An 8,926-nucleotide genomic window follows, 5' to 3' on the forward strand; every position below is an offset into this window, starting at 1 on the left:
CCGCAGAGACTGTTTACATTTTTAAAAAGAGGCTTTTTTAGTTTAGTTTATAGCTGAATTGTATTTATTTTATTTTGAATATTTGTTTTTTTAATTATTTGATTATTACCTATTCTTTTATGTTAACTTTTATGTTTATTTTGTTCTTAGGTTTACTTTAAGGTTATTTTTACTTTTTCATTTGTTATCTCCAGAGCTTTTCCTCATGGGAGAGAGAAGAAAACCAGACCCCAGAGAAAAACGGAGAAAGTGTAAATGAGAAATGCTGTTGCCCTCTTGTGGATGGAAAATGGAAAGCTACGAGCAAAGAGGAAGGAAATAAACCAATAAAAGAGACAATTAACTCTATAACTACGTACTAACTAACTAAATACTGCTAATAATGCACATTCACACCTGGCGCTGCACTGCCTGCTTTTACTGAAGAAAAGACCAACTGTATATTTATTGTGGACTCAATAAATACATACAACTATGCTTTATAGTTTAGTGGTCTGTACACACTATGGGAAACTCAGTAAATCACTGAAATAATCTGATTACTAATCGGATAAAAGTGTGATGACTGTGCAAAAAACAGATAAGTTGCTTAATGAAAGGAAGCGATAGCGTCTGAAAAAAAAACATCTTTGATAAGGCAAACAAAGAAAAAGGCTTTAAAGAGGTTAACATTTTAAAAGTATAATCATGAATGTGTTGCCATGGGTGATGGGACATGTGGTTAAATCTTGAAATATGAAATATCAGAGCTCTGTTTAAGCTCACAGACTCATTCCAGCCCCTCCATTAATCGTACCTTTCAGAGGCCTGATGTTCATGCATTTATTCCTGCGTATTGCTGACTGATGTATTCATGCTAAATGTTGACTTATTCACTCTCATTTATTCTTTGCTTATTGGTGACACTATCTAGATACGGTTTATTTTTATGTTATTCACACCATATCCTGCAAAGAGGTAGGATGTGGGAAACGAGTAATTAAGATAATTGCATTTCACAACTTCCCATCCGTCTTGGTTCAGCGGAGTTGAAGGAGTTGAAGCATGCAGGATGAAACGTCAGAAAGTGGTCAGGGATTTTTTTATTCCATCGAATAAGATGCCTTCAAGCTGCATTAACCTGTCACAATACCTTTTCCAAGAAATCAGTTTTTGTCACTTAACCTTTAAAGCAATTTCAAACGGATCTTTGTAAACTGCAGGCGTTAGTCGATCAAAGTTATCTCTTAATGGTCATAGATGTGTTTGTTTTTACTACTAAACTCAACTAAACTTTATTCATGTAGAACTTTAAAACAACACAGTTGACTAAAAAGCTGAACACAAAACTGGATTTAGAGAAAAACATTTAAAAAAAATCAAAAACATGTAAAACAAACAGAAAACATAAAAGCATTAAACAAAATAAAAATAAAAAAAAATAAAAAAAAACAAGACCAGGGAGGATTTAAAAGCGGGAAGTGAGTCGTTCTGCCTGATGTGGAAAGGTAGCTCGTTCAGCAATATTGAGCCGCCAACCGAAAGAGTGTGGTCACCTCTAAGTTCCTCTTAGTCTTAAAGATAACTAACAATAACTGATCTGCCGACTTGAGCGAGTGTGAAGGAAAGTGTGGCTGAAGCAGTTCAGACAGATGTTGAGTGAGACCATGAAGACATTAAAAAACAAATAAAATAATTTAAAAAAATCGATGTGTAAACAAACTGGGAACTGGGATGCGAAAATTATATCAATATAATATATACTGTATAATATTATATAATATTTCTTGAAACAATTAAAAGTCGGGCAGCAGCGTTTTGAACCAACTGGGCAAGTGATTTCTGGCTAACTTCAACGTAATGTGCATTACAATAATCTAAATGTGTAGTGATAAAAGCATGGACCAATATCTTGAAGTGACGATGGGATACAAAAGGCTTAACCTTGGCTATTTGCTGCAGGTGAAAAAAGTTGGGCTTGACCAATGAACTAATATGTGTATTAAAGGTAGAGTTGATTTCCAGTTTTATACCTAGGCATGTTGCTGTAGGTTTCACGTTTGCTTAAAAAGCCCAAGTCGACATGCATTTTAGAGGAATAACAAGGCCCAAATAACAGGCCATTAGTCTTATCTTGATTTAAGTGTTAGAAAATAAGTGGCATCCATGCCTCCATTTCATCAATGCACTCTAGCAATTGCTTAGCAGAGTAAGCTTCTTCATGCTTCAGTGGAACCTTCAATGACCTTCTTATGGCCTCAGATAAGGGATTAGTGTCCATACTGGTTCTACTGGACCTCAGTGCTGCTTTTGACACTGTTGATCAGCATTTTACTGCACAGGTTAGAGCATGTTGTTGGGATTAAAGGGACAGCTCTATGTTGGTTTAAATCATATCTATCTGACAGGTTCCAGTTTGTTCATGTACATGAGGTTTCTTCAGAACAGTCAAGGGTCTGTTATGGTGTTCCGCAGGGTTCAGTGCTAGGGCCAATCTTGTTCAGTTTATACATGCAGCCGTTGGGAAGTATAATCCAGAATCACGGCATACACTTTCATTGTTATGCTGATGATACGCAGCTCTACTTGTCTATGAAGCCAGATGAGACAGAACCGTTGGTTAAACTTCAGGCATGTCTTAGGGACATCAAGGAATGGATGTCCAGAAATTTCTTGCTTCTAAATTCCGATAAAACAGAGGTTATCATTCTTGGTCCAGAGCATCTTAGGAAGGGATTAGATGGTGTTGCGATGGCTTCCAGTGCAACTGTGAGAAACCTTGGTGTTGTTTTCGATCAGGATTTGTCGTTTAAACCATATTGTTGGGTTATTTCGTGTTACCCTACAAAGAAATGAGAACCAGACACAATTCAAAGTTTTCAGCTTTTGCAAAAGGGGAGAGAGCTCAGAGCACTAAGGTGTCTCCGCTCAACTCCGAATCAGCTTCCCCCTTCAGCTTGAATTTATTCAGTACATGGGCGTATACTTTTTACACATCATGAGTACATTTTTACATAGGAGTTAGGCAAAAGTGCTGAGCTTGTTAATTCGCTTGTTATTCCAGACAAGACAGAAACTTACATAAAAGGTCATACACTTCCTTTTAGCTAAAATAGCTTCCAAGCTTTAGGTCAAACGCGGGTAAAGCAGAAGAACAGGATATCAACTGATTTCACAACAGACATGAGACACGGTAAAAATGTCACTTGACTTCAGACTTTAAGGGTCAGCATTTAGTCTGTTTAAAGTACATGAACATACATAAATACATACATACATAAAATACATGAATTTCTCCAACACATATGTTAATCCGGTTTGTAAAATAGCGTTTTTCCATCTCCGTAATATTGCAAAAATTAGGAAAATCCTCTCGCAGAGTGATGCAGAAAAACTAGTTAATGCGTTTGTATCTTCTAGACTGGATTACTGTAATGTGTTGTTAGCAGGATGTCCAAGTAATTTGCTGAATAGGCTTCAGCTGATCCAGAATGCAGCAGCACGAGTGCTGACAGGAATCAGCAGGAGAGACCACGTCTCTCCAGTGTTAGCGTCGCTCCATTGGCTACCTGTAAAATTCAGAATTCAATTAAAAATTTTATTACTTGCATATAAAGCCCAAAACGGCTTAGCTCCGCAGTATTTACAAGATTTGATAGTGCCTTATGTTCCTGGCAGAGCTCTCCGCTCCCAGGGTGCAGGTTTACTCGTAGTTCCTAAAGTATCTAAATGTAGATTTGGAGGGCGGGCGTTCTGCTATCAGGCACCACTACTATGGAACCAACTTCCAATCTGGGTTAAGGAGGCTGACACCACCTCCACCTTTAAAACTAAACTTAAAACCTTTCTGTTTAGTAAAGCCTATAGTTAGTGTTTAGTAAACCTCTAGCTGGTGTTGGTAAATCTCTAGGTAGTGTAAACTCTAGTGTGTTAGAGTCAGTAATCATAGTCGCAGCTATAGAACAAGACTATAATAGTTAGTCTCAAATATAGCTTCGCGGTAGATATGCTGCTATAGGCTTATGCTGCAGGGGGGCACCGACATGATCCGCTGGGCGGTGCCTCTCACCCTTCTTCTCCTCTCCTTTTCCCTGCCTCTCTTCTCCATTACCATTTTTATTTATTATAAATATCTCATAGCTATCATTTTTGTCCATCGTTCCTGTAGTTTCTTGTGCCGGCCCCCCTTTTTTCTCTTTTGTGCATGTTTGCAGGCTGGATCCTCGGGAGCTGCTTCCACCTGCCTGCTGTGTGCTGCTGACTTCCCTGACTCCCCCAGTCTGGCCCTCGGCAGGAGGGTCCCCCCTTATGAGCCTGGTCCTGGTCCAGGTTTCTTCCCTCCTAAAGGGGAGTTTTTCCTTGCCACTGTTTGGCTTAAGGTTTTTCTCCCACTATGGGAGTTTTTACCTGCCATTGTTTATGTAATAATTGCTCGGGGGTTTATGTTCATGTTCTGGATCTCTGGAAAGCGTCTAGAGACAACTTTTGTTGTATTAGACGCTATATAAATAAAATTGAATTGAATTGAATATAAATTAAGCTGTCATCAGCATACAAGTGGAATTAAATTCCAAGTTTTGAAATAGAACTGATCCAAGTGGAAGCAAGTGGGCCGAGAATAGAGCCGTGAGGCACTGTGCATGTGAGAGCTGCTCTGCAGCATCAAAAAAAAGACAAAAACTCCTTACAGTTAAGTACCAGCTAAACGCAACCCCCAAAATGCCCAACTAGCTTTCCAGGCAAGACAGGAGGATCTGATGGTTGACTGTTAAATCCAATAAAACCAAAACAGCCCAGTGAACAGCATCTGTGGCTAAAAGAATGTCATTAAAAACTCTCTATACAGTCAATTCAGTACTGTGGCGGGTTTCAAATCCAGACTGAAACACTTCAAGACTGTTGTACTCTTCAAAAAAAGTTATCAACCGGTAAACAATTCTCCCAAGAACTGTAGAATGGAAAGGGGGCTTAGAGATGGGTCTAAAATTTTGAAAATATGAAGGAATCTAAGCCAGGCTTCTTAATCAGTGGTGTTACTACCGCATGCTTACAATTTTAGGGTACAATCTCATGAATTAAACTTCCATTAATGATATTGAGCACGTAAGGTAAGGTAGAACAAGCATCTAGCAAGCAAAAGAGGAGGTGGAATTGGATCATTAGGAGACCCAGAAGGCTTCATATAATCAATTAGTTCACGAAAGGCCTACATAAGAGTTCTGAAGAGAAAATATACGCAAGTGATGTGATTTAGATCCCTAAAAAAGTTCAAGTGATTTGGGTAAAGAGCTTTGCAGTGGTGCTACTGGAAAATTATAAATCTTTTTTTCACCTTAGGGTAGACACGGGACGCTTTAGTTCCTTGTCCCCCTCATGTTGTTGTAGTTAAGTGTCAGACAGTGTTGGTGTGATGGATCTGTAATAAACCAACAACAGGTGGCGTTATCACAGACCGTCCACAGGTCCAACCAGGTCTGGGGACGCCACTGCTGATAAACAGCCAGTGAGTAAAATCCACAGCTGAATAAATCAGCCACAGCTGGCAGTCTTCCCTCACCCATGACCCAAATATATAAAAACACTTAACTGTTCATTCATGCTCAACACTTTATTGAAGTGGTAAAGTCCACTACAACATTAACATGCAAAATATGTTCAACTTCATTTTCCTTGAAACTGTGAGATATAGAAGAGGACGCGAACTCTGGCGCACTTACTTTTCCACTGCGATGGTATAAATGCTGAACAGACAATGTTTTTACATTTTGTCAACCGATCTTTCTTCTGTGGTTTGAGGCATAAAAAAAATAAAAGTGATGAAAACGACAACAACAAAGACTTGTACTTTATATGAGTATCAATGATGGGTCCAATAACACTGGGTGCCAATCATGGTCTAATAGTCATGGTCTCATCCAAACACCATCACGGCTGGTTGAATCATTTACTGGAAGTTACTCTTGGAAGAAATATCCAAAGGAGTTACACCCTCAGCGCTGTCAAACTACCAAAGTTTACAGTAGTGTCCCTCAACAAGAAGTGTGCAGGTTTGAACACAATATTATAAGGGTCAAGTGGTGTCTCGTATCTTTGTTTAAGAGATCACATTTATGCTTAAGAGCACGCTTCCATATCATATGAGAGGAGGAAGAAAAGAAAAAAAACATAAATCCCATAAATTCTCCCTCTGACCAGGGTTTTTGAGTAGACTGATCGCCCACAGGCAGAGAGACTGCAAACCTTCATCAGGAACAAAACTAAACGACAAATTATACACTAGCGTTGGTTGGTCATACATGACAGGGTATGTTTTGGTGGTTTTTTCCAGGGTTTAATGACTGGGTGTCTGCAATGTATTGACTTTGAGAGCACAATTCTGACCACGTAGGCCATGTGAATGTGGAAAGGAATAATCCAGTTTTTGCTGCATTTTCTGTATCTTGGAAATGGATAAAGCAAAGCTGTACCATTAATTTAAACAAACACACACCCTGAAGGAAGTATGGGGGATTAAGATGCTGATTGTACCTCTCAAACCATCTGCTATGACAGACTTGAAAACATGTGGTGTAAAAGGATGATTTTGTACAGTACACATGCAGCATTTGGACCAAAACACATCACATTTCTTTAAAACATCTGGAATTTGTTTGGATTTTTATAGAAAGGGCACAATATGTTTAAAAAACACAGATAAATGAAAAATACCAAATACATTTCCAGCCGGTAACAAACTGTGCCTTGTTGCTTTCTGTAATAATCATGATGTCGGGTAGGGGTCCCATACAAGGCGGTGAGAACATCTTGCATGTCATGTGAGCTATTTGACTCCCAGTTCACAAGGAACAAGTTTGCCCTCGTGACTTAATGTTGAAGGTTCAGTTTAAACTACAAGCAGGATTTATTTTTCTGAATCAAACAAAACATTGTTGTTGTATATATCGATTAAACAGTGAGATTATGCTTCAATCTTCAAAACTAATTCATGTTAAACAACATTAAGCTGTGAGATGTGTTACACCGTGCTCTGTGCCTGAGGGACCTTGACCATTTTCTTTTCTTGGTCCTCTGTGCTGCAGTTAAGACGGGAACTGCTTACTTCTCACACAGATGGGACACATGAGGTCTCTTTCTACTGGTAAATATTTAGGGTTTTGCTCAGCTATTCTTATCCATGGTTTTTATTTCTTCAGTTTTTCATTCATTCTTAAACATAACCATACAACTTTACTAATAATTTTACTTTGGATTTTATTTTGTTTTATTTATTTATTGTTTTTCAAATATTCATATAGGTCTTATCAATATGTTAAAATGTAAATTCATGCCAGTGCATTGCAACGGTGTTAAAACAACTAATAAATCAGTTGACAAATGATCTGTGATTACATGTGAGCTACTGTGCGTTGTTCTGTTTGAATGAAATCAGTCTTGTTGGATGTTGTAGTCTGTGAACTTCTAATAAAATGCTCTCTAAATTCCACAAAAGGGGGCTGAATGTCTCTGAATGGATTCTGAATGTCTTAACATGCTATGTATTTTTTTACAAAGAAAATCACGTACAAATAAACAGACATTACAAATACTAAAATACATTCCCAAATGTACAAGATGTGTGCAGCAAGCACAAGCTTGGTTTGGCTACTATTTTCTGACAAATGAACCAGTACTCGAGTTGTAAAAAAGAATCAGGGGGGATGGTGGATTTTATCATATGGGGACAGATAATTTGTGCTGATTACAAATAATATAATATATTACAAATAATAATAGCAGTGACCAAAACACCTGCAGAAATACTGCAGGAATGACATAGTAGCAGTTAAATGCAGCCTTCTGTAAGCTTTAAATATCCACTGGGCTTACATCAAATACATCAAAACACAACAATAAAAAACACTTTTCTGAACTTTCCTTCACAGGATAAGTAAAATGGATCGCTGCAAAAACTCAAAACAAGAACATTTGTCTTATTTCTAGTTAAAATGTCTCATTTTAGTAAAAAAATCCCATTACACTTAAAACAAGACTCATCACTGGAAAAAAACAACAATTTTCACCTGTTTCAAGTAGATTTTCACTTAAAATAAGTAGAAAAATCTGCCAGTGGAATTTTTTTTTGCTTGTAATAAGAAGATAAATCTTGTCCCACTGGCAGATTTTCCTACTTATTTCAAGTGAAAATTTACTTGAAACAGGTGAAAATTGTCAAATAAGTTATTTTTCTGGTGTTATTTTTCTGGTGATGACTCTAAATGTTGAAATAGCAGTAAAACCACATTCATTGATGAAATGACATAGGGAATGGAAAGGAGGGATGACAGTTTTACAGGGGGGATGATTTGGACCGTTTTTATTTCGGGGAGGGATGATTTGGACCGTTTTTATTTCGGGGGGGGATGATTTGGACCGTTTTTATTTCAGGGGGGGTGATTTGGACCGTTTTTATTTCAGGGGGGGATGATTTGGACCGTTTTTATTTCAGGGGGGATGATTTGGACCGTTTTTATTTCAGGGGGGATGCCATCCCCCCTCATACCCCCTCATCTCCAGTACTGACCTCAACGTATTCTTCTTCAAATACCTATCATATACAGATATATATAGGCCTACAAACATATATTACTCAAAAATAAAAAGTGAGATGAACAATGCAGTCAGAAAAACATGGCAAAAACAAACTAACAAAAACCAATAAATCCAAGCACTACACTACGGAGCCCCTCTGGTGACATTTGAAAAAAATAAACGCGTGGCCACGAGATAATCAATGCGTGGCCACGAGATAATTAATGCGTGGCCACGCATTATGTATCTCGTGCCCACGCATTATTTTACTCGTGGATGGCATTATAACCTACGGTCTGGACTTCGTGGATGCAACTTCCTTGGTGGGTTGGTTATTCATCATTAATAACGGTAATTATAGTCTATTTATATTAAAGAG

The sequence above is a fragment of the Cololabis saira genome, chromosome 1 (assembly GCF_033807715.1).
Source record: "Cololabis saira isolate AMF1-May2022 chromosome 1, fColSai1.1, whole genome shotgun sequence".
NCBI lineage: Eukaryota > Metazoa > Chordata > Actinopteri > Beloniformes > Belonidae > Cololabis > Cololabis saira.